The sequence below is a fragment of the Moschus berezovskii genome, chromosome 21 (genome assembly GCF_049115385.1).
Source record: "Moschus berezovskii isolate FMDL1 chromosome 21, NW_MosBer_1.0, whole genome shotgun sequence".
Lineage (NCBI taxonomy): Eukaryota > Metazoa > Chordata > Mammalia > Artiodactyla > Moschidae > Moschus > Moschus berezovskii.
This window is the reverse complement of record NC_142480.1, coordinates 7,878,073-7,903,573: the sequence shown is the minus strand read 5'-3', so window position 1 is coordinate 7,903,573 and position 25,501 is coordinate 7,878,073.

Genomic DNA, 25,501 nt, shown 5'->3' with positions numbered 1-25,501 from the left:
ATGCTGGGAAACCTGGGCAGAGGCAGGCATGGATAAGTGGCACGGGACACTGGCAGTACCGCTCAGAGGAGATGGATGGAAGCCACATATTATACAGGAGGAAGGAAGGGTGAGTTACTACCTTGGCAATGCCCGACCTAGTTGAGGAGATACTGTATTGTTTGGTAAGATCGCCAAGAGTCATCTGTAAAATCAAGAGGAAATACCTGTACTGGTAAGGATTGTAAAGCTCCCAATGGCTTTACTCAGATCCTCTTTTCTGAAGGTGTTTACCCCAGCGTTCTCTTTCCTAAGATTGAGGCTGGGCTTCTCCGTGCGAACGCTGCTGATGCTCAGGGTCAGACAGGTCTTTGCTGTTGGAAGGCGATCCCGCCTTCTCAGGATGTTTGGCAGCATTCTGGGCCTTGATCCACTAGAGGCTGGTTGCGCCGAACAAACCTATCATCAGACCTTGTTGAATGTGCCCTGAAAGTGGGGATGAGAGCCACGGGAGAGATGAGAAAGCCATATTGATGATTTCATCAAATCAAACGGACCACATCTGTGGACTTGCACTGACCTTGGGATCCTAAAAGTTGCAACTCATCTCGGCAGCTTACTTCTCTGATTGTCTTTTGACATCATCTCATTTCAGTTTTGGATTTGTTTTATCTGCAAATCTGGAATGAAATATTCAAATATATTGTGCTCCTTTTAACAATATAATTTAATTCACCCTATCAGTACTTGCTGGTGATACAAGTCCATGAAAGATTTTCATTAAAAAGGGACCATCTATCTTATTATATTATTCTCTCAGTTGAGGTGAGTTCATTTACAAATTTTAATTTCTTTGATCTCATTTTAAAATAAACCATGATAAGAAAAACACTAACACTTTAATATAAACAATCCATTTCTTTTATAGTTTATTATTTCTGGCATTAAGGGACAGGAATTATGGGGACACGTGGAACTGAGTGACGCTAGTTCGAATTCAGACCCCAGATCTTCGAAGCTTGAGCTGTAAGACCTCAGGCAAGTCTGTGATCCTCAATTTCCTTTTCTGTCTAGTGGGAATTTGATCTGTTCTCTTGGACTGTTGGAGAATCCACATGAAATCAAGGCTTCATGAACCTTTGAAAACTGAAAAAAATACTATATAAATATAAAGGATTGTTATAATTATTACCATTCTTTTGAAAGAGAAAATGAAATAAACTGGGTATCAGGGAATATGAACCTTAGATGTGACACTTACTGATGGTTTCAGCTCAGGTCTATTACTTAGGGTCTCAAAAACTCTATCTCTTCATCTGTAAAACTCAACAGTAGAATTCACAGCGTGGGGGTTTGAAGATTACAGACAAAAAAGTGCACAAAATGCTGAGCACAGTGTGAGTCAGAGTACAGGCTCAAGACAGAGTAACTCTATTATTATTATTACCAGCATGGCTATGAGTTCATCACTCTTGCTAATTTTTCAAACACATTTAGCCTTAATTCATATTTTAAAAAGAGATATGACTGGGTTTTTAAGCAAAAGCTGTCTTTAGGCATTTAAGCATGGAAGTGGAGTAATACAGAAATGCTATCTCGCTTTATTTGCACAATTTCAACAAGTTTCTTCTGGGCAACCCATTTAAAAGATGCTGGTATAAGATCATCAAGCGTGAGCCAGGTTGCCCTTGGCAAATCACCTGTAATGGAACCTCGTGTTTGATCCTCATGAGACAAAGGCACCTTATGGGATTGTAATTGTATTAGTGCCATTTTATAGATGAGGAAATCTCGGGAAGAAGCTGTGAGGAGGCAAAGGCTTTATCTTGTTCTCTGCCTTATCTTTGGCCCTAAATCAGCACCCACTCCGAAGCAGGCACGCAATAAATACTGTGACCAATTCAATGGATGCATGAGTGAATGGAGTTCAGAGGATTGCCAAGAAGGTCCCAAGAGGAGGAGCAGAAATCCCCAACACAGATGGTCTGGCTTTAGCTACACCTCCAGGTCCATGGGACACGATGCAGCCCTGCCAGGGACAGCTGCCCTGGAAATCCATTCCTTTCTTAGAGCACGTTTGCACTTGTCTTGGGTCAACCTCTTATCTGCTCACTATTCTCTCTCTTGTTCAACTGCAAGTTCCTCTCAGCAATGTCCATGTGTCTGAGCCACACCTGTGGTCCTGTCGCCATGCTGCAAGGTCTGATAACTTTAATAGATGCTATTTCAAAGCATCCCCACTAGATTACTTAACAATCACCTCCATTTATGTGGCACTTGGTCCCAGGCATGGTATGGGCATTTTCTTATTTCATCATCACTGAAATTTCATAAAGTAAGTATCTTCCCCCCTTTTTTTCTTCTTCTTATCATCATCATCCTTGTTTCACGGGAGAAAGAAGAAGATCAAAGAGGTGAAATAGAAGCCAGACTGAGTGTTCAAAGCAACTCCCCTGGGGAGGTGACCCCATGCCCCATTCCGTCCCTCATCCAGGCCCGCTTGTGGCATGTCCAGCCTCTCCTGGTTTCCTCCCCCAACTCCTGGACCCTCGGAGCCCTGGCTCCCAGTAGAGAGACATAAACGAGGCAGATCTTTCCTGGCTGTTCCGTGGCCACTGTCACTGCTGCTGGAGGTATCTCTGGGCCGCTCTAGATATTCCACGGATGGAACACTTGGGTCAGTTTGGATATAGTGACTTCCTTTGAATCATTAGAAAGTTATTAGCTCAAAAAACAAAAACCCTCAACTGTTTGTCAGATGCTACAGAGAGGAGAACCAAGCCTTTAACCACTGTCCACTCATGTTTCCTAGTCACTGGCCTTGGATCTTACTGGTGGCCTTCTCACTCCCTCCCCACTTCTAGGCTGGAGTCCAGGAGGTTCTGACTTTCCTGGGGATGCGTTAGTCACACGCAGGCTCCTCCTTCCCATCTCCCTCCAAGGGGCCCCAGCAGGACCCCAGAAGACCCCGGTTGCCTCTCCTTGTCTCTCAGATCTTCCTTTCTCCCTGGGCAAATCTCATGTTCCTGGGAGTTGGACCAACGTTCTCACTTAGGGGCTTTGCCTAGAGGAAGGTGTGAAGCTTGGCTCCACCCACTTGTCCACTGCTGTTGCTGTTCAGTTGCCAAGTCACGTCCAACTCTTTGTGACCCCATGGACTGCAGCACGCCAGGCTTCCCTGTCCATCACCAACTCCTGGAGCTCACTCAAACTCGTGTCCATTGAGTCGGTGATGCCATCCAACCATCTCCTCCTCAGTCGTCCCCTTCTCCTCCCGCCTTCAGTATTTCCCAGCATCAGGGTCTTTTCCAGTGAGTCAGCTGTTCCCATCAGGTGGCCAAAGGATTGGAGCTTCCTCTTCAGCATCAGTCCTTCCAATGAATATTTGGAGTTGATTTCCTCTAGGGTTGACTGTTTTGATCTCTGATCTCCCTGCCCACCGACGTACAGAGTGGTTTTTGTTTGTGACCACTTCTGTCCTTTGTTGGGCAAAGGGGAGAGGAGGGTAGAGAAAAGAGATGGCATGTGCCAACCCCAGATCCACCGTCTGAAAGGGAGACTAGTCACAGTGGCCGGCTGGGGCTGGCTCCTCACAGCGCCCGCCTCCTCCCTTCTGTCTCACAGACCACGCTCACTTCTTCCCACCTCCCTCCTCCCCATCAGCTCCTCCCCTCAGTCCATCTCTGACCCACATCCTGCGCACACAACATCACAGTAGATCGTAGAAAAATGTTCAAGGAGGCTCCTGGCCCAGGCTCGTCTCACACAACAGCTTCTGTGACGGCGTCAACTCCTGGCACCTGGAACTCCACTGCCTGCCTGGAGCTTCAGCTCCATCAGTGCCGCCACCCAAGCCTGCCTCTCAGCTCCCGCCAACACATAACCCCCCAGGTCTCTTCAAGCCAGCACTGACCAGGGCTCCTGCTTCTCCTTTTTCTCCACTAAAGTGGGACCCTCCTGTGGGTGGGGGCTGCTCTCAGCCTCCTCTGATTTCTTAGGGCCCGCTTAGATGAGGCTTTAACCTGGAGTAGACACCCCATAAAGCTTTTCATCCCCAAGAAAGATTTATCACGGTGCCTCCAGAAAGAATGATGGGACTTGAAAAAACTGACAGGATTATTATTGGATTTCATTTATTAAAAAAAAAAAAACTTCATATATTTTATTATCCCAAACTTTGCATTCCAAGACATTTTTTTATGCCAAACCTGACAAATGGATAGCTTTCCCCAGATTTTTTTTTTCCTTTTAATTATTTGCATTCATTTTCTGTTTCAAAGACATTTTAACATTGGGCAACCAGCTGATGACTGTAACCGACATTAATAATGGGAATATTAGAAAAATTAAAATCAGAACTTCTAATGTAAATTGAATGAAATGCTCAACCACCCAGCCAAGTTGGACGGCTGATTATTCTTTCTGAGCACACAGGAGGGGGTGAATGATTTGAGAGTCCGGGGGAGGTGGGCAATAATCAGGAAGTGAGACGGAAAGCAGGAAATGCCTCAAAACTAAGATGCTGTGTGCCCTGGGCCAGTCTCCTGACCTCTCTGAGTCTGAATCTCTTCATCTAGATGTTAAAGGGGAATGAATGAGGTAGTGATTCTTAACCTGAATCCACAAGCTTTCTGGCTCTTCAGAGGGAGCTGTGAAAGTGAAAGTTTTAGTCACTCCATGGTGTCTGACCTTTTGCCACCCCATGGACCATAGCCCACCAGGCTCCTCTGTCCATGGAGTTTTCCTGTCAAGAATAATAGAGTGGGTTCCATTCCCCTCTCCAGGGTATCTTTCTCACCCAGGGATCAAACCCTGGTTTCCTGCATTGCAGGCCAATTCTTTACCATCTGAGCCACCAGGGAAGCCTAAAACCCTGAAGTAATGTGCCGGAGTGTCCTGGATATGCATGTTTCTCCATAGAATACTGACAGCTTTCATCAGGTTTTCAGAGATCTGTGACTCAAAGACATTTAGTAACCCCTAACCCAGGTGATTTCTAAGCTTCATTTATTCAGGCAGTCATTCATTCAAGTAACAAATATTTATGAGCACTCAGTGGGCATTCTGGAGGCTCTGGGGAGCAGAAACGAACAGGGAAATCTTTCCACTCTCAAACTCCTTCCGGTCGGACTGGGACTCTTAACATATGCAGGTGGGAGTGCCATCTTGAGTCTGTCCTGCTGTGACCTTGGACGGTGAGCAGCACCTCTCAGCCTTGTGCTTTTGATCGGGTGAGAGGAACCCGGGCCGAGCCGGGCCTCCATGGGCCCGGGGAGACGCTGAAGAGCCTTGTGGGAAAGGCTGTCATGTGGGAAGGTGAGAGGAGGCAGCAGGTGAGGTGCCAGGTCTCAGGGCCTTGGGCGCGACGGACGCAGGGGCCCAGGAGGTCCTCGGGGTTTTCTTTAATTAACAACAGTATTTTGAAGTTCCGACTGCCTGGTTTTCGTGGCCCAGACTCCTGTATATCTGACTCCTCCCTTACCTCTTCGGAATAGTCCCTCAGAGACATGGAAAGATTGCCTCCCAGGGTTAAGAGCCCAGAAAGACCACCAAATAAAAGCTAATCCTCAAACTTTAGGTGGTGGCATTTTTTGTTTGTTTTCTGTTAACACCAAAATAATAAAATTTAGAAAGAAAACGACATAGTAATAGGTAATATTTTTGAGCTCTCTATGGCAGGTTGCTTCTAGATGTTGGACACCTACTGACTCATTTAATTCCCAGGATCCTCCAAGGGGGGAACCTGTTGGACTGTCTCACAGATGAAGGAACAGAGGCCTCCGGGGAGTTCAGGAACCCACCCCCTGACAGGATGTCAAGGTGCAGAGCTGTGTGTCACCCCCTCTGACTGCCTCCCTGTCACCAGTGCTCTCCCTTGAGAGCTGGTCCTGGTTCATATCTGTCCCAGGAGACTCCTGGGACAGTCTGAGACTCCAAGTGACTGCGTGCGTACGTGGTCAGTCACTTTAGTTGTGTCCGACTCTTTGTGACCCCATGGACTGTAGCCCACCAGGCTCCTCTGTCCATGGAATTCTCCAGGCAAGAATACTGGAGTGGGTTGCTATTTCCTTTTCCAGGGGATCATCCCGACCCAGGGATTGAACCCTTCCCTGCGACTCCTGCATTGCAGGCAGATTTTTTTGCCTACTGAGCCACCTAGGAAGCCTGGTCTGAGTGACTATCTCTTCTTAAATCATCTCAGGCAGAGGTCAGCAGACTTTTCTGCACCAGGCCAGATTGAAAGCCTGTCAGGACTCTGTCAGGCTCCTCACATCTCCTGTTATAACTTTAAATGAATATATATACCCATGTCTGACTCATGTTGATGTATGGCAGAAACCAACACAGTATTGTAAAGCAATTATCCCTCAATTAAAAATATATAAATTTTAAAAAAAGCATTAAATGAGGAAGCATGGCTATGTTTGCATAGAACTTTATTTATAAAAACCAGTCTGCTGACCTTGACAAAGGAAGCTGATAGCTCAGTAGGTAAAGAATCTGGCTCCAACACTGGAGACCCAGGAAGTACAGGGTTGATCCCTGGGTTGGGAAGATTCCCTGGAGAAGGAAATGGCAACCCACTCCAGTATGCTTGCCTGGGAAATCCCATGGACAGAGGAGCCTGGTGGGCTACATGCCAGGGAGTCACAAAGAATCAGGTACGACTGAGCAACTAAGCACAGAACAGCACAAAGGAAGCTGAGTGGTTAAAACAAAGCCAGCTATTACCAAGCAAGCAGCACGGAGTTCCCCTAGCCTACTGTAGGCTCCCAGGAGTCCGGGTTCCTTATGAATTTGCTGAAAAGGCTTACATTTAAAACCCATGAAAAAATGGCATGAATGTCCTGAGACTGCAGGGACAAGCACGTGTAAATTGCTAGATGAGCCACAAGCTCAGATGCCCCAAGGTCAGAACTTCAGTCTGGACCCCAGCACCACCTGGTCATGTTTCCTTGAGAATTTATTTAATCTCTCTAAGTCTCGGATGGGGTTACTTGGTGGCACAGATGGTGAAGAATCTGCCTGTAATGCAGGAGACCTGAGTTTGATCCCTGGGTTGGGAAGATTTCATGGAGGAGGGAATGGCAACCCCACTCCAATATTCTTGCCTGGAGAATCCTATAGACAGAGGAGCCTGGAGGGCTATACAGTCCATGGGGTCACAAAGAGTTGGACACAACTGAACGATTTAACACTTTTAAGCCTCATATTCGTCATTTGCAAATTGAAGCTAGAAACATTTTTTCACTAGGCTGTGTGGGGGTTGATGGGTCTGCGTTACTTGTCCGGTTGCCACTTGCTTCTCACTTTACCGTGGAGACCCTCCTGAACTCCCCTCCTGTCCTCCACTCCTCTCCAGGTAGCTTGCCTTCTCCCAGAACACGGAGACTCCTTTAACAGGCTCCCAATTTAAAGGAGCAGCATTCCTCAGTGCCTGCTGCCAGATCTCATTTGCTAAACAATCATTTTGCTAACTGGGATGCAGACAATGTAGGAAGAAACACTTGAAAACAGTTTTAATTGGTGTTGAAAATAAGAAGCATGTGTGTGTTGGGGGTGGGGAAATCGGAGCATTATTAAATTTTGCCGCCCTAATGACCATTGTAGAATTAGCTGGTTATTTCCCCATTAGGACATGATGACATCCATTGTTGGCAGCCCCGTGTTTGATTATAAGATAATGACAACAATTTATTGTTTGCTGCTCTCTACCTTGAGACAAGGTAACCATGAGTTTAAAAGAAGATGTATAAGAGGTAAATTACATGTTGCTAAATACGAAACAGCACCTCACTTGTCCCGGTTTATAACAATAAAAACAACAATTGTAGATAGAACATATATTTAGTAGGTTTTCTCCCTAGGAGAGACAGAGACACTGATCGTTGCATAATTGCTACGAACGAAAAATCCCGCTAAATTGTTAGGTTTAGATACTGTATGAAATCATATTCTTGAACTGTGGAAAGGAAAGGGGTCTTTTTGGAACCTCCTGCTTGCTGTTTGAACCAAGACTTCTGATCACAGAACTGGAAACCATCCCAAAGATCACTGGGGTGGGGGTTTATAAGCACCTTTCCAGGTTCGATGCATGAGACAGGGTGCTCAGGGCCGGTGCACTGGGCTGACCCTGAGGGATGGGATGGGGAGGGAGGTGGGAGGGGGGTTCAGGATGGGGGACACATGTACACCCATGGCTGACTCATGGTATTGGGTCAAATACCAATGTATGGCATTGGCATAAATGTATGGCAAAAATCACTATAATATTCTAAAGTAATTAGCCTCCAATTAAAATAAATAAATTAATTAAAAAAATGTAGCGCCTATTTACAAGTGCAGTTATTCACTGATGAGAGTGAGAAAAGTCTTAGGTGCTCAGTCGTGTCCGACTCTTTGCGACCCCGTGGATAGCAGCACACCAGGCTTCCCTGTCCTTCACTGTCTTCCGATGCTTCCTCAAACTCACGTTCATTGATTCAGTGATGCCTCTGTTGCCCCCTTCCCCTCCTGCCCTCAATCTTTCCCAGCATCAGGGGCTTTTCCAATGAGTCAGTTCTTCGCATCAGGTGGCCAAAGTATAGGAGCTTCAGCTTCAGCATCAGGCCTTCCAATATATATTCAGGGTTGATTTCCTTTAAGATTGGCTGCTTTGATCTGAACTTACACATTCACTAAAAGCTAAGGGTGCAGCATCTCTGAATTTCAGACTCAGAGCACTGCAGGCACCAAAATACCGCAAGTGTGTCTTAGGAAAGGAAAGAAATAGAAAAATGCAGCCTTCTGGAGAAGTCTCAAACCGTCTGCTCCTCCCTCCCCTCCCCAATGCAGGAGCCCCCTTCATGGATCCTAGAAAGAAGGTCCTCCCTTCCTATTTACACAGTCTCAGAGACGAGGACCTCAGTCCTACAGGAGGTGGCTGATACTGGCGCAGCCCAATAGCCAGAAAGTTCGTCCTCACACTGAGCTGCAGCCTGTGTCCTGTAATGTCACCACTGTTCCTAGTTTCCCATTTGCAATTCCAGAGGCAAGTCAGCTCCCTAGCTCCTGCAAAAAAAAAAAAAGAAAAAAGTTTGAAACATTTTGGCTGCTTTAGAATCTTTTTCTCCAAGAAAATTGTTTTCAGTTTTTCTTGCAGCTTTCCCAGGAACCTGACCTCCAAGCCACATGTCTTCTTGGTTGCCTGCCTCTTCAGAACCCGTGTGTCCTACCCCAGTGTTCTGGAGGAAGCTAGCAACCCAATTTTAACATGCCGTTGAAGGGAGAGCAGTACTTCTTTCCCATCCTGGGATTTCCTCCCAAGGTGTGGGGAGGGGATTCTGCTGTAATTCCTGCTAATGGCCAATCTCTGTCTCTTCACTTGCTCTTCCCGAGGGAAGGTGGGGGTGAACTCCTTGAGGGGAAGTTTAGAAAGGGCGCCCTGGGATGCTCAGTTCAGATCTCTTTTTCCACGGGGAGTCATTTACCCAGAGGATGCGACTTCTACTGCTTCCTTGATGCTGTCAGTTTTTTAGAGCCAGGTTCCCCAAGCAAAGATGCTCATGATAAGCTCATTCTGGGACTTAAGTGCTAGGAAACCTGTTCATTTGCAGATGGAAGCCTCCATCTCCATGAGCTGCTTGATCAATAATCAGGGCATTCCGTGGCTTCAATCTGCTGACTCTCGTTGGCTTCTCAATAGGTTTCAAAGAACATATTCAGATGTTACTTGAAAATCACTGCAGATGGTGACTGTAGTCATGAAATTAAAAGATGTTTGCTCCTTGGAAGAAAAGCTATGACCAACCTAGACAGCATATTAGAAAGCAGAGACATAACTTTGCTGATAAAAGTTCATCTAGTCAAAGCTATGGTTTTTCCAGTAATCATGTATAGATGTGAGAGTTGGACTTTAAAGAAAGCTGAACGCCAAATAATTGATGCTTTTGAACTGTGGTGTTACAGAAGACTCTTGAGAGTCCCTTGGACTGCAAGGAGATCCAACCAGTCCATCCTAAAGGAAATCAGTCCTGAATATTCATTGGAAGGACTGATGCTAAAGCTGAAACTCCAATACTTTGGCCACTTGATGTGAAGAACTGACTCTTTGGAAAAGACCCTGATGCTGGGAAAGATTGAAGGCAGGAGGAGAAGGGGATGACAGAGGAAGGGATGGTTGGATGGCATCACTCGATGGACATGAGTTTGACCTCGCTTTGGGAGCTGGTGATGGGCAGGGAGGCCTGGCGTGCTGCAGTCCATGGGGTCGCAAAGAGTCGAAGAGGACTGAGTGACTGAACTGAACTGAACATATTCAGAGAGAACTATTAGACTAGGAAAGATCCATACACCTCAATGTTCATACCAGCATTGTTTACCATAGTCAAGACATGGGAGCAACCTAAGTGTTCATTCACAGAGGAATGGATAAAGAAGTGGTACATATACACAGTGGAATGCTACTCAGTCATAAAAATGAATGAAATAAAGTTATTTGCATCTCCTTCAATGGACCTAGAGTTTGTCATACGAAGTGAAATAAGTCAGAGAGAGAAAGAAAAATTTCATATATCACTTATGCGTGGAATCTAAAAAAATAACACAAATGAACTTGTTTACAAGACATAAATAAACTCACAGACATAGAATACAAATTTATGGTTACCAAAGGGGAGGGATAAATTAGGAGTTTGGGGTTAACAGATATATACCACCACCTATAAAATAGATAAGCAACCAGGATCTACTGTATAGCACAGGAAACTATACTCAATACTTTGTAATAACTTATAAGGGAAGGGAATGTAAAACAAGAATATATTTTTATATATGTATGTGTATAACTGAGTCACTTTGCTCTATGCATGAAAGTAATGCAACATTGTTAATCCACTGTATTTCAATAACAATTTTGAAGAGTCATATGGAAGAAGGGATGCTCTTTACCATGTCTCTCTTACACCCCCAAACCTGTATGTGATTGTTTTGATGTTTCTGCCGTTCTATGCCTATTGCTACACATATGTTCTCAGACCACATAGAACCATGGGTAATCAAATCTTAATGGATATCCAGTGTTTTCAGGCTGCATGACACGTTCTGAAAGAGCTACGCAAATGTCTTGGTTTTCGCAGTTTCCTTTTCAAGCTTACCAGCAGCGGTTTCATGAATGTCTAATCTAGACAAGCTTTGATGAATTGGCCTGAGCAAAATCGTCTCATAATCCAATTCGGCCTCAGTGAGACCGCCACCTCTTCAGCCTTATCTCATCGGGACCTGTGACCTTTAAAATAATCACATTTTCCTCTCCATGCATCTTTAAGTTCTTCACTAATAGAAGGAGACATCCCATCCCAACACTCTTCTTCCGTCTAGAGATCCAACGCCCCTTATAGTCCCAATCATCCACAGGGCTGGAGCAATGCTTCCCCAAGCAGTGCTTTGTCAGAAAAAAGCAAATGTTGAAAAACTGGGCCACAAATGTTCATGCATACCCAAGCTGAATATTCTCCCTTTTATTTTTCTTTTGAAAATATAAAGTCTGAGCTGTACTTATTCTTACTACAGGAACTGAAAAATCCTTTCACTCTCATTTTGAAATATGAAAGTGCACACATCCTAAAAAGGTCCAGATTTATTATTTTATTTCTTTTTTAACATCCATTTTGAAAATATGTAGATATGGAGTATTTTTATAACCTATATTAATTTTTTTTTCCTTTTAACTTCCAGGGTGGAAAATATAAGTGTCTGTCCCCTTAACAGTTATTTAATCAAATATTTTCCCATCTGTTACTAGTACCCAGGTGTCTCTGGTGGTAAAGAACACGCAGGAGAAGTAAGAGAAGCAGGTTCTATCCCTGGTTCTGGAAGATCCCCTGGAGAGAGAAGGAAATGGCAACCCACTCCAGTATTCTTGCCTGGGAAATCCCATGGACAGAGAAGCCTGGTGGGTTGTAGTCCATGGGGTTGCAAAGGGTCGGACACAACTTAGCGGCTGAGCATAAAATGCACCAGTTGGGAAAATATGTATTAAAGAATTCTTCTTCTAGTAGAGGGGGAAGAATGATGTGAGCCTATCTAAATGACGTACGCGTGAAAACAAGCATTTGATTCAGGAAATTACTTGCTGTGTGTGGTTCAGAGGCCCAGAGTGTCCATTTGTGTGGCTTCTTCTGTTTGGATATCCAAAAGGTTTTCTCCTCTGACTCATCGGCCTCCACTGTCTGTGCAGAGACCTGGCCATTGCTTCTGGAAAGTTCTTGCCAATGCACAAGCACCTTCCATTCCTACTGGAAACTCAGCAACCTCCCAGGACCCTTAAATTCCCAGTTTTGCCTTTATTCTTCCTCTCCCGGCTAAAACAGAAGTGGATCATTTGGGAAGCAAGGGAGAGTGAAACCACTGTTTCGGTTGATTCATTACAGGCGACATTAAATTCTCCACCAACACGAGTATAAGGAAAACTTCAGCCTCATTGGTGGCCTGGCTCTGTCCACCTTGTTCACATCTGCTTGCTCCCAGGGACGCGCATCAAAAGTTCCAGCTCCTCCAAACCACCCTATTCGCGTATCCTATCTATTCACTCATTTAATTCTTTCTTAGTTTTTGAAACTCATCGAAGCTACTGCCTTAACTGCAAATCCTTTTCTAACTTCCATGGAACGGACCAGAGGCTTTTCTTCTCTGCTACACCGTGAATGTGGCTTCCCAGTTGATATTTCAAAGAAGAGGGTGTTGATTCAGAGTGAGAAGAAAGTAACATCCCAGAAGCTGGGAAATGTCGCATTTGAGATTAAAAATGAGATTTTTCAGTAAGTCCAGTATTGCTTCTTTTATGCTATCCTCTCCACATCATCTCAAAAACAGCAGCAATTAGACCTATCATGCAAGGTAGTAGTAAAGAGTAAATATTTTTAAATGAGGGATACAGAAAGCCCATTTTACCAGTGGTCAATTGTTATAAATATAAGGTATGTTATCATCAATGTTTAAGAGGCTGGAAGCCTAAATTTCTGTCTTCTGGGCTCTGTGTCATGGGACTAATGCCCATTCTGAGTTTCAGTTAACTTATCTCTATATTTTTTCACTTCAAAATTGATTTTTATCGGCATATGATTCATTTACAATATCATGCTAGTTTTTGCTGTAAAGCAAAGTGAATCAGTTATACATATACATATATCCACTCTTTATTAGGTTCTTTCCCCATTTAGGTCATCACTGCAGCCACAAATTTAAAAAATGTTTGCTCCTTGGAAAGCTATGACAAGCCTAGACAGCATATTAAAAAACAGAGACGTTACTTTGCTGACAAAGGTCTGTATAGTCAAAACTGTGGTTTTTCCAGTGGTCATGTATGGATGTAAGAGCTGGACCATAAAGAAGGCTGAATGCCAAAGGATTGATGCTTTCCAACTGTGGTGCTGGAAAAGACCTTTGAGAGTCCCTTGGACTTGAAAGAAGATTAAACCAGTCAATCCTAAAGGAAATCAGTCCTGAATATTCTTTGGAAGGACTGATGTGAAGCTCAAGCTCCAATACTTTGGCCACCTCATGCAAAGAGCTGACTCGTTAGAAAAGACCCTGATGCTGGGAAAGATTGAAGGCAGGAGGAGAAGGGAAGACAGAGGATGAGATGGTTGGATGGCATCACTGACTCAATGGACAAGAGTGTGAGCAAACTCTGGGATAGTGATGGACAGGGAAGCCTGGCGTACTGCAGTCCATGGGGTCACCAGAGTCTGGGATGACTTAGGGAGTAAACAACAAACAGGCCATTCTGAGTTGAGTAGAGCTCTCTGGGCTACACAGTAGGCCCTTACTAGACAGCTCTTTTTAAAGTGTATTTATTTATTTATTGGACTGTACTGGCTCTTAGTTGTGGCACGTGGGGTGTTTCGTCTTCCCTGTGGCATGTGGGATCTAGCTACCTGACCAGAGGTCAAACCCGGGCCCCTGCATTGGGAGTGCAGAGTCTTAGCCACTGGATCACCAGGGAAGTCCCTTTATTTCATATATAGAAGGCAATGGCAAGCCACTCCAGTACTCTTGCCTGTAAAATCCCATGGATGGAGGAGCCTGGTGGGCTGCAGTCTGTGGGGTGGCTAAGGGTTGGACACGACTGGGCGACTTCACTTTCACTTTTCACTTTCACACATTGGAGAAGGAAATGGCAACCCACTCCAGTGTTCTTGCCTGGAGAATCCCAGGGATGGGGGAGCCTGGTGGTCTTCCGTCTATGGGGTCGCACAGAGTCGGACACGACTGAAGTGACTTAGCAGCATACATCAATCTAAATTTATCTATAATTAGAATTAATATGCACCTATATATTTTTATTAACACATATCAGAGTTCCTGGCATATCGTTAATGTTCATGAAAAACTCAATTTCTTTTTTGTTCTCTTAAATCATATTTATGGGCTTCCCAAGTAATGCTAGTGGTAAAGACTCCACCTGCCAACGCAGGAGATGTAAGAGAAACAGGTTCAAATCCCTGGGTAGGGAAGATCCCTTGGAGGAGGAAATGGCACCCCATTCCAGTATTCTTGCCAGGGGTCACAATGAGTCAGAGATGACTGAGCATCTGAGCAAACCACACTTATAGATAAATCAAAGTATCCTAACATTTGCTTTCTGATTATTCCATCAAATACATTTTAAATTTTAAGACAAGACTGAGTTTTTTTCAGCTAAAAAGATGAATTCCTTAACCTCTATTTACTTGAGAATATTATTACATATTGTTATTACCTGTGATCCAAATTCAAATAAATTCCTATTGATTTTCATATTGTGTATTGAGAGACACCAGTCATTGCTTATTCAAATGTGGCAAAACTATTGATCTCTTTTAATTTCTCTGCCCTTATTTCTCCTTCAGAATTTTTAAAGGTGGAGAGAATTTTCTCTTAACCAGCATTTTCCAGGAAATCATACAGAATCCTCTTTATAGTTCTGTTCAGTCGCTCAGCCATGTCCGACTCTTTGCGACCCCGTGGACTGTAGCCTACCAGGCTTCTCCATCCATGGGATTCTCCAGGCAAGAATACTGGAATGGGTTACCATTTCCTTCTCCAGGGGATCTTCCCGACCCAGGGATCGAACCTGGGTCTCCCGCATTGGAGGCAGACACGTTAACCTCTGAGCCACCAGGGAAGCCCTCCTCTTTATAGTTAGAACCTAAAAAACAGAACAAAATAACCCTGGTATTATGTGGAATTATGTATTTGGGGTTTGTTCTCTATTGAAGCATTAGTGTTTTAAAAATCTCAAAATAAAATAGCTCATCTTGTTCTGGGAATAGTTTACTCTCCTTAAGTTAGAGAACATAAATTTGTGATGGGAATATTCTGAACTCGAAATTTCAATTTCCCTGGAGCAACTTTCCAGCTGATAGGCTAGTGGTAAAGAACCCACCTGCCAATGCAGGAGACATAAGAGACTTGGGTTCAATGCCTGGGTCTGGAAGATCCCCTGGAGGAGGGCATGGCAACCGACTCCAGTATTCTTGCCTGGAGAATCTGATGGACGGAGGAGCCTGGCGGGCTACAGTCCATGCGGTCGCAAAAAGTCGGACACGACTGAAGTGATCATAGCACAACACAGTAAGCAAATTTCAGCAGCCTATGTAGCAAGTACAATAAACTGATAGAGCGCAAACTTAATTTCTTTTTTAAAATTATTTTTTAAAATTTAAAACTCCTTTGACCCTCTTCACCCATTTTTCCGCCCACCCCTACCACCTACTTCTGACAACCATCAATCTACCTATGCACTTGATTTTTTAAAAATGTTTTTTGTTTATTTACTTATTTGGATTCCAGATGTAAAAGAGATCATGTGTTGCTTGTCTTTCCCTGTCTGACTTGTTTCCCTTAATGCCCTGAAGTTTTATCCACATTACTGCGAATGGCAGGATTTCCTTATTTTTTTATCACTGAATGACTTTTCTGTGTGTTGGGGGGAGGAGAAGGGAGTGCTTCCTGGGTGGCACTAGTGGTAAAGAACTAGCCTGTCAACGCAGGAGCCACAAGAGATGCGGATTCGATCCCTGGGTCGGGAAGATCCCCTGGAAAAGGCAACCCACTCCAGTATTCCTGCCTAAAGAATCCCGTGGACAGAGGAGCCTGGTGGACTACAGTCCATAGTGTCACAAAGAACTGGACACGACTGAAGCAACTTAGCAGCACATGTGTGTATGACATTGGCTTTACCATTTGCTCATCAGTGGACACTTAGGCTGTTTTTATACCTTCGTTATTATGAATAGTGCTGCAGTGAACGTCAGAATACAGGTTCCTCCCCAAGACTGTGATTTCATTTTCTTTAGATAAATCCTCAGAAGTGGAATTGCTGGGTCATAGGGCAGTTCTATTTTTAATTTTCTGAGGAAACTCCATACTGTTTTCCAAAGTGCCTGTACCAAGTTAAGTTCCGACCAATAGTGTAAAGTTCCCTTTTCTCCACATGGTCACCAGTCTTTGCTATTTCTCGTCTTTTTGATGACACCCATTCTAACAGGTGTGAGGTGATATTTCCAGTGGTTTTGACTTGCACTTTCCCTATGATTAGTATTGAAAATTTTTTCATATACCTATTGGCTATTTGTATGTCTTCTTTGGAAAAATGTCTACGCAAGTCCTTTGCTCATTTTTTAAATTCGGTTATTTATTTTCAATATTGGTATGTAGGAGTTACTAATGTATTTTGGATATTAACTTGCTATCCAATATATGGCTTATAAAGATTTTCTCCTATGCCATAGGATGGCTTTTCATTTTGCTGATTGTCCCTTTGCTACACAGAAACTTTTAAGGTTAACGTAGTTCTACCTGTTTATCTTTTTCTTTTTGTTGCTTTTGGTGTCAAATCCAAATATCTTTGCCAAGATAATGTCAAAGAGATTTTCCTCAGCATTTTCTTCTAGGGGTTTTATTGTACAAGGTCTTGCATTTAAGTCTTTAGTTTATTTTGAGTTGACTTTGAGCTTGGTTTAAGCCTGGGATCTAATTTCATTATTTTACATGAGGTCATTACACTAAGTAAAATGAGCCAGACAGAGAGAGGTAAATACTATATGTTATAGGTTATAGATTCCAGAAGTCATGTATCGATGTGAGATTTGTCAAAGAATTGATGCTTTTGAACTGCGGTGCTGGAGAAGACTCTTGAGAGTCCCTTGGACAGCATGGAGATCAAACCAGTCACTCCTAAAGGAAATCAACCCTGAATATTCATTGGAAGAACTGATGCTGAAGTTGAAGCTCCAATACTTTGGTCACCTGATGCAAAGAACCAACTCATTGGAAAAGACCCTGATGCTGGGAAAGACTGTGGGCAAGAGGAGAAGGGGACGACAGAGGAGGAGATGGTTGGATGGCATCACCGACTCAATGGACATGAGTTAGAGCAAACTCCGGGAGACAGTGAAGGGAAGCCTGACATGCTTCAGTCCACAGGGTCGCAAAGAGTCAGCACAACTTAGTGACTAAACAACAACGTATATGTGAAATCTTTAAAAAAAGAAAAGTAATAATCTCATAGAAATAGAGAGTAGAATGTTAGCTGCCATGGGCTGGAGATTGGGGAAAAGGGCAGAGGCAGCTAAAAAGATACATACTTTCATTTGTAACATGAATAAGTTCTGAGGACCTAGTGTATAGCCTAATGACTGTAGTTAATAATACTACATTAAATACTTGAAATTTTGCTGATAAAGTAGATCTTAAGCCTCCTCACCAGAAAAAGTAATGGATGCATTAAGAATCATTTCACAATGTATATACATATCAAACTGAAATCATTCCTTTGTACACCTTAAATATATTGCAATTTTGTCAATTATACCTCAATCAAGCTGAACTGAAATCTGGAAAAGGAAATGGAATCCCACTCCAGTATTCTTGCTTGGAGAATTCCATGGACAGAGGAGCCTGGCAGGCTATGGTCCATGGGTCACAAAGAGTCAGACATGATTGAGTGGCTATCAAATGCTTAAAGCTAGAAAAATAATAAATTATATTAAGAAGCTAGCTATGTTTTTAAATGTTTTAGGGCTGCAGTCCATGGGATTGCTAGGAGTCAGACACGACTGAGCGACTTCACTTACACTTTTCACTTTCACACATTGGAGAAGGAAATGGCAACCCACTCCAGTGTTCTTGCCTGGAGAATCCCAGGGATGGGGGAGCCTGGTGGGCTTCCATCTATGGGGTCACAGAGAGTCGGACATGACTGAAGTGACTTAGCAGCAGCAGCAGCAGCAGCTCACACACACACACAAACAAAGGGACAACAAGCAAGCACTTGGAGGGGATGGATATGTTTATCACCTTGACTGTGGTGATGGTAGCACTAGTGTACACATATCAACACCCATAAAATTATATACATAACTTTTGTGCAGTATTTTTACACTAGTTATGCCTCAATAAAAGTGGGAAAAAATCTGGAATATACATACAATGCAATATTAGTCAACCTGAAAAAAAAATAAATCCAACAATTTGCAGCAATGTAGGTAAATCCAGAAGGCATGATGCTACATGAAATAAGCCAGACAGAGAAAGATGGAAGCTGCATAATTCCATAGCAGTCAAACTCACAAGCAGAAGACAGAATGGTGGTGTCTAGGGACTAGGGGAATGGGGACTTGGAGAGTTACTGATCAATGGATATAGTTTTAATTATGCAAGAAGAATGAGTTCTAACAATCAGCTGTACAACCAAGAGCCTATAGATAATAATACAGTTCTTTGTACTTCAAAGTATGTTAAGAGGTTAGATCTCATGTTAAGTGTTCTTATCACACACACACACGCATACACAGAAACATAAAGAAAAAAGGAAATGTTTGGAGGTGATAGATATGTTTAGTTCCTTGATAGTGGTGATGGTATCGTGGGTATATATATATATGTCCAAACTCATCAAGATGTATACATTAAATGTGTGAATTTTATGTATCAATTATACCTCAATAAAGTGTTTTAGAAAAAGGAAAACTACAGCATACAACTATTTTTTACAATGCTCTAAAATTGCTTGATTAAAGTGAGTCAGAGGGGGTATTTAAGTGGAAGTGCTTCCAAAGTGGAAGTTCACTAAAATTGCAACCCATCATATGAGTAAACAACCATCATCCATTCACTGATTAAGACTTTTTGAACAGAGTCACTCTTCTAGGACAGGCATGACTCTGGAAGTGAAGTTTGTAAATGCACTAGACACGGTCCTGCCTTCGGGTGGGACAGATGGCAGGAAGGAGAGTCACCATGGGTTGTGGTAAATTATTAATCAATGAACCACTTAATATTAATGAAGGCATATTAATACTTCTGTAAGGAGGGCTAGCAGGGGGAGTGAGCAACTGACCATGGGCAGTCAGGGGGAAAAGGTCAGTCACTCAAGATGACTCTTGGGGAATAAGTTGAAATTCTTCAGGATAAATCAGAAGATCATTCCAGGCAAAAGGGCAACATGGGGAGAATGAAAGAGATCTATGCTGGTGGAATCATCACCACTCCTTTGGTGAGGCTTACTGTGTGAGAGAGGGAATGAAAGCGATTACTCCAGGGGGAAGCTCTGCGGTATCAGGTGGGCTGTGACAGGTCTGCAGTCCACCCTGCAAGTGCTCATTTTCAGAGAAGAGTCATCACCCGTTTCCCTCAACTCGGGCCTCCTTCTCTGCAAGCATCCTTCCCACCTGCACCTGCAGGATGTCCTGGGCATCCGTGGACCTGGCTCATCACCAGCTTTAGGACCGGCCTTCGTAGGACCCGGTGTGATGGGGGCCACCCATCAAGGGGAGGATGGCACCCAGCCGGGGTGGAAGCAGTGGGCCCAGCCTCTCAGCACCTGTTTAAGACCACAGGAAAAGCCACTCACGTCCTTTCAAATAGGTGAAATTTCACTTTCAGCTTTATTTACCTGAGAATGAATTTCAGTTTGAAGAGGCCTTTATGTCGTTGGAGGCGAAGCACCAAAGGTATAAGCAATTTTCAACAAGAGTACTACACATTTGTCTTTATAACAATTTGTGTGTAACAGCTTTTATGCAAATGACACTAAAGTGGCACCTTTTTTTCTAAATTGGACATTTTTATGGTTATAATTTTCTTCTGTAATAACAGCAAAAAAAAAAAAATGGCTGTCCCAGTGGAGTTGAACATTTCATTTCTGAGCACCATCTTGTGAAGCTTTGGGAATGACAAGGTTCTTTCATTTGCGCCGAGAATGACAAAAAAAGTCTTCTTTGTATTAGTTTTCAGAGGCGGTTAAACTTCGGGTGCCTCCTTCCCCCATCAGCAACCCTGAGCAATCAGAACGGGCTCATAAAATCAACACCCAGCTCCCAGTCACCAGAAATACTGCTCACTCGCTCTCCTTTCAAGCTGAGTGGCATAAATTACTTGGTTAGATTTCAGTTTCAACACGTTGTTGGGTCTTTTGCATTCATACCCGCTTTTCCCCAAGTCAGACAGGTGACTTTTATAGACAATGGGGTTTAATTGACTACCGTACAATGGAATTTATAGACAGTATTCTAGACGAGTATCCCGAGATACTCGTAGAGGAATCCACGTTATTGTTGCTTAATCGACCGAAAATTTTTGCAGAGACAACAGAAGAACGTGTGCGTTTCAAACAATGACTTAAATTTATCCAAGAATTCAGCTCAACAATATATATAATTTGTGGCAGTGGAAGCCTTTGGGATGGGCAAAGCAAGAAGGTCGTAGCAAGTGGTGGGAGACAGGGTGCAGAGAGGTGGAAAGGACAAAGCCCTGGGCCCTGAGTGTTGCTGGGGGGTCACCCTCTCTCTCTGTGTTCTGACTCCTCAGTGGTAAAAAAATGTTCTTTCATGACCTTTTTTTTCTCCTTGTTCTAGTCAGCTGTCAGAGGGACTGTTTCATTATTTTCAAAGAAACTTGGTGTAGAATTAGCTCTTTTGGAATTTGGAGAATGAGAGAAGAGGAGAAAGGTGGTGACAGCTTGATATGTACCGCCTTGGGAAGAGTCTAGAATCTTGCTGCATTTAGTCCTTGAACACAAACTGTAGAACTTTCTAGGTATTTGACCTTCAGAAAATAAGTTGCCCTTTCTAAACTTTCATCGACTCATTTGAACAATGGGAGCCAGTTAGCAGTTGTCTCATGGGCTTCTCATGAAGACCAATGAGGTGGTGGGCACCAAACACTTTGTAAGTCAATGTTCAACTTGTTATTGATTCCAATTGAGGCTGCTTGGCTCCACTGAACTGAGATTATAAGGTCATTATAAAGCCACCTGCTGTAATGTTAAAACCATCTGTCCAAAGGTTTATAATTTCTGGCTTGAAAAAACTCTGATGGGTCATTGATGTTTCATGACCTCTTTCCTGGGGCCACATAGTCTTGTGTGGAACTCGGCCATGCTCGGTCCTGGGCAGGTCCTGAGGGTACAGAGATAAGCAAGACATGGTCCCTGCTTCCAGCGAGCTCAGGCTTTAATAAGGAAGCACAGGAATTTGACTGGAAGGGAAGGATATTCCCAGAGGCTGTATTTCTTTCCTTTCTCTTTTGCAAATCATGTCCGGAGCACTTGCTGGTAGAATATTTCAGACTTTTTATTTTCTTCCTTAACTATTTGTGAAATATGTGAGCATAATCTTTATGATGAATATTTTTGTTTGTTTGTTTAGTCGCTAAGTTGTGTCTGACTCTTGGAGACCCCGTGGACTGCCGGCCAGGCTCTTCTGTCCATGAGATTTCCCAGGCAAGAACATGGAAGTGGGTTGCCATTTCTTTCTCCATATATTGTTTATAAAGTGAAAGTCACTCAGTAGTGTCTGATTCTTTGCGACCCCATGGACTAGTCCATGGAATTCTCCAGGCCAGAATATTGGAGTGGGTAGCCTTTCCCTTCTCCAGGGGATCTTCCCAAACCAGGGGTAGAACCCAGGTCTCCTGCATTGCAGGAGCATTCTTTACCAGCTGAGCCACAAGGGAAGCCCAAGAACACTGGAGTGGGTAGCCTATTCCTTCTCCAGCAGAACTTTCCCACCCAGGAATCGAACCAGGGTCTCCTGCATTGCAGGCAGATTCTTTACCAACTGAGCTATTATTTCTAAAATCAAACATAAAAGATGATAAATAGGATTAACATTGCCGTATGTTACATATGAAAGTGGTTGAGGGAGTAAATCTTAAGTGTTCTCATCATAGAAAAATTTTTTCTCTTTATTTAATTTCATACCTATAGATGATGGATGTTCAGTAACCTTGTGCTCATCATTTTGTGATGTATATAAGTCAAATCATTGTGTCAAACACCTTAAACACACACGTTGCTTTGTGTCAACTATATCTCAATAAAATTGGGAAAAAAATAAGAAAAAATCAAAAAGCTAATCTCCTTATGAAATGAAAAAGGTGCAGCGGAAATAGTTCAAAAGGGGAAGTTGGCCCTTCTTGGTCCACAGATTTTGAATTAGAGAGGTTTTAAATAATAAGCATATGTGTGTGTCATTATTAGCACATGGATACATGTGTGTGTGTGTGTGCATAAGCTATGTATTAACACATATACCAACATAGAGGATTCCTTTAAAGAGCTCGTCTTTATCTCTGGCTATTCAGTGGGATTTCCATGCTCTAATGCATCTTTCCTGGCATCACACCTGTCCTGAGGTCATGGCACTCTCTCACTGGTCCTTCATCTAGCTACCCACGATACCCCCAGTGCAGGAGGACCTGCAGCTCTGGCTCGTAGCCCCGGCCGACCTTGGGCCCACGTGACTTGTGACTCCAGCCCAGAAGTCCATCCATGGCTTGTCCTTCCAGACAATATGGAGGAAAAGGAAGTATAGTCCCTGAGGTTCCTCTCCCTACACGAGCACTTGTTTTTTAGGCCATTTACTTATTCTTTTTGAACTGTGGTCTCCTCCTCAGAGGAAAAAGGAGAATAAGGACCAACTCAGAGGCTGTTTTGGGGGAGGGTGTAAGCACCTGACATATGCCAGGCATTTCATGAGCATTCCTTCCTTTTCCTCTCGTTTGATCCCTGGGAAGAAAGATGGTGACATCTGAGCCACCTGTCAGCTCATTAATGGGAATTAAATTTTTTTCCTCATAGGATGGTTTGGACACTTAAAATTTGCCCATTGGACAAATGAAAAAAACTGCGTATCCAAATGGAGGCACCTGAAGCTGGGGACAGGGTCCAGCTTGTGGTCCAGCCAGCTGATGCCCAATGGGGAAACTCAGCCTGAGACTTTTATCCCATGGGCTGCACCATGCATTGGTAACACTGCTTCACCTAGCACTTTTGCAGGCAGAAATGCTTCAGGGCTGGTGTGCATACATCAGCATATCTATATATCCTTACAGAAACCAAATATTGAAGCATGTCATCATTCTAGGATTGCTGCACAAGACAAAGCAATTTGCATGGATCCTTTGTGAGCTTTCTTTTCTGGTGGTAGAAACTCATTAAAATCTCACAAAATCCTTCTACATAAAATGTGAAGTGATACTGGGCTGCCTCCCTAAAAGTTAATACGTGTGTATTGAAGGGGAGTTGAGGGAGGGCTTGGAGTGGGAGGTGTGTACTTGAACTGCCATAGGAAGAGGGGCGGGAGGGGCATTCCTTAGCATATTTTAATTACTGTCTGGCTGCCCCTATAAATAAATGAGCCAGTGGCTGGAACTGGGATCTGACTGGGGACTGCAGTAGAGGCATGGGGTCCCTCTGGCCCCTCCACTTGGATCAGGGCTCAACATGAGCCTGATTGCTGCAGTGAGAAGAAAGCCTGCTGGTCTACCTGGGATTAATGAGTACCCAGGGAATGGGGGATGGCTCTAGGCTGGAGCCAGGGTCATTAAATTCTGCTGGTCATTAATCCCCCGGAAATGCGCAGGGCTGAGGTCATTATTCTTGGGAGATAAAAAATTCAGGACCAAACAGCACAAGAGCATGAATATCATGCATGTCTCAGATGGGTGTATGTTTTCTGATTTGGAAGCAGTGTGTAATTGCAAGGATAACATATTTTCAGAGACTCATGGCGTCTGCATTGACTGTCTCAACATTCAGTTTGAGCTCAACCAGGTCTTTGGCATACACCTACAGAGTGTCAGGAGCTGTTATGAGCCTGAGTTGCTTTAGCCCTGTAGGCAAGAAAGGTAACATACTTGAGTTTCACGATGAAGAAATTGAAGGTCAGAGAGTGTAAGTGACTTGGGCACAGTCACCCAGATGGACAGCAGATTAGCCAGAACCCACAGCTGGTTTCTTCAGTCTCTAAGCTCAGTGCCTTTTTCACGTATCTCAGATGCCTGCCTTTGAGTGTAACTTACTTCCCTTGTGGCTCAGCCGGTAAGGAATCCGCTTGCAATGCAGGAGACCTGAGTTTGATCCCTGAGTTGGGAAGATCCCCTGGAGAAGGGAAAGGCTACCCACTCCAGTATTCTAGCCTGGAGAATTCCATGGACTGTACAGTCTGTGGATTGCAAAGAGTCGGGCACGACTGAGCGACTTTCACTGTACTTCACTTTACTTAAGCAGTATACTGAAACTTGTAGCTCTTCCTGTGTTTACATGCCTTCAGCTACTCACCTTCTTCAGAGTTTCCCCCACTCATTCTTATGAATTGAAAAGAATCTCAGTTTCACAGTAACACTGCTGCGGTGCGGTGCCTGGTGCTTTTTGCAGAAACACGGTAACTCTGTAGCAGGCAACATTTTCTTACTCAGTGGATGGAACTTTTAAAGATTGCCCCAGCTGTGTGGTTACAGTGACTAAAACCATCTTGAGCCAGTCGCCAGTGGGACTTTGTTGAAGATTTTACTTCTCTGTACCTCAATTTCTTCGTCTGTAAAATGGGGCTGATGATTGCACCAACATGTGGGATTGTTGGGAGGATGAATGGGTTGGTATTTATAAAACACTGAGAGCAGTGTCCAAGGCAGCATAGGCAACACATATGTGTTTGTAAAAGAAAATAAAGTCAAACCAAGTAAATGAAGCCAAATACAATCAAGTCAAATAAAATAATATAAAGTCAAATAAAATAAAGCAATATGGTAAACTATATTAATAAGGCTGGGAAACTATGGTAAGTAGCATATATTTTTCCAACCACTCTAATGCATATGAATATATAAACTCCTTCGGGGGTAATTTTTGGTCTTTAATGTAATTTTGGAAACATCTTGCAGCATTTTTAGCAATTTTATTGGTATTGCTTACTTGCTGCTGCTGCTGCTGCTGCTGCTAAGTCACTTCAGTCGTGTCCGACTCTGTGTGACCCCATAGACGGAAGCCCACCAGGCTCCCCCGTCCCTGGGATTCTCCAGGCAAGAACACTGGAGTGGGTTGCCATTTCCTTCTCCAATGTGTGAAAGTGAAAAGTGAAAGTGAAGTCGCTCAGTCGTGTCCGACCCTTAGTGACCCCACGCACTGCAGCCTACCAGGCTCCTCCATCCATGGGATTTTCTAGGCAAGAGCACTGGAGTGGCTTGCCATTGCCTTCTCCGGCTTACTTGCTACACT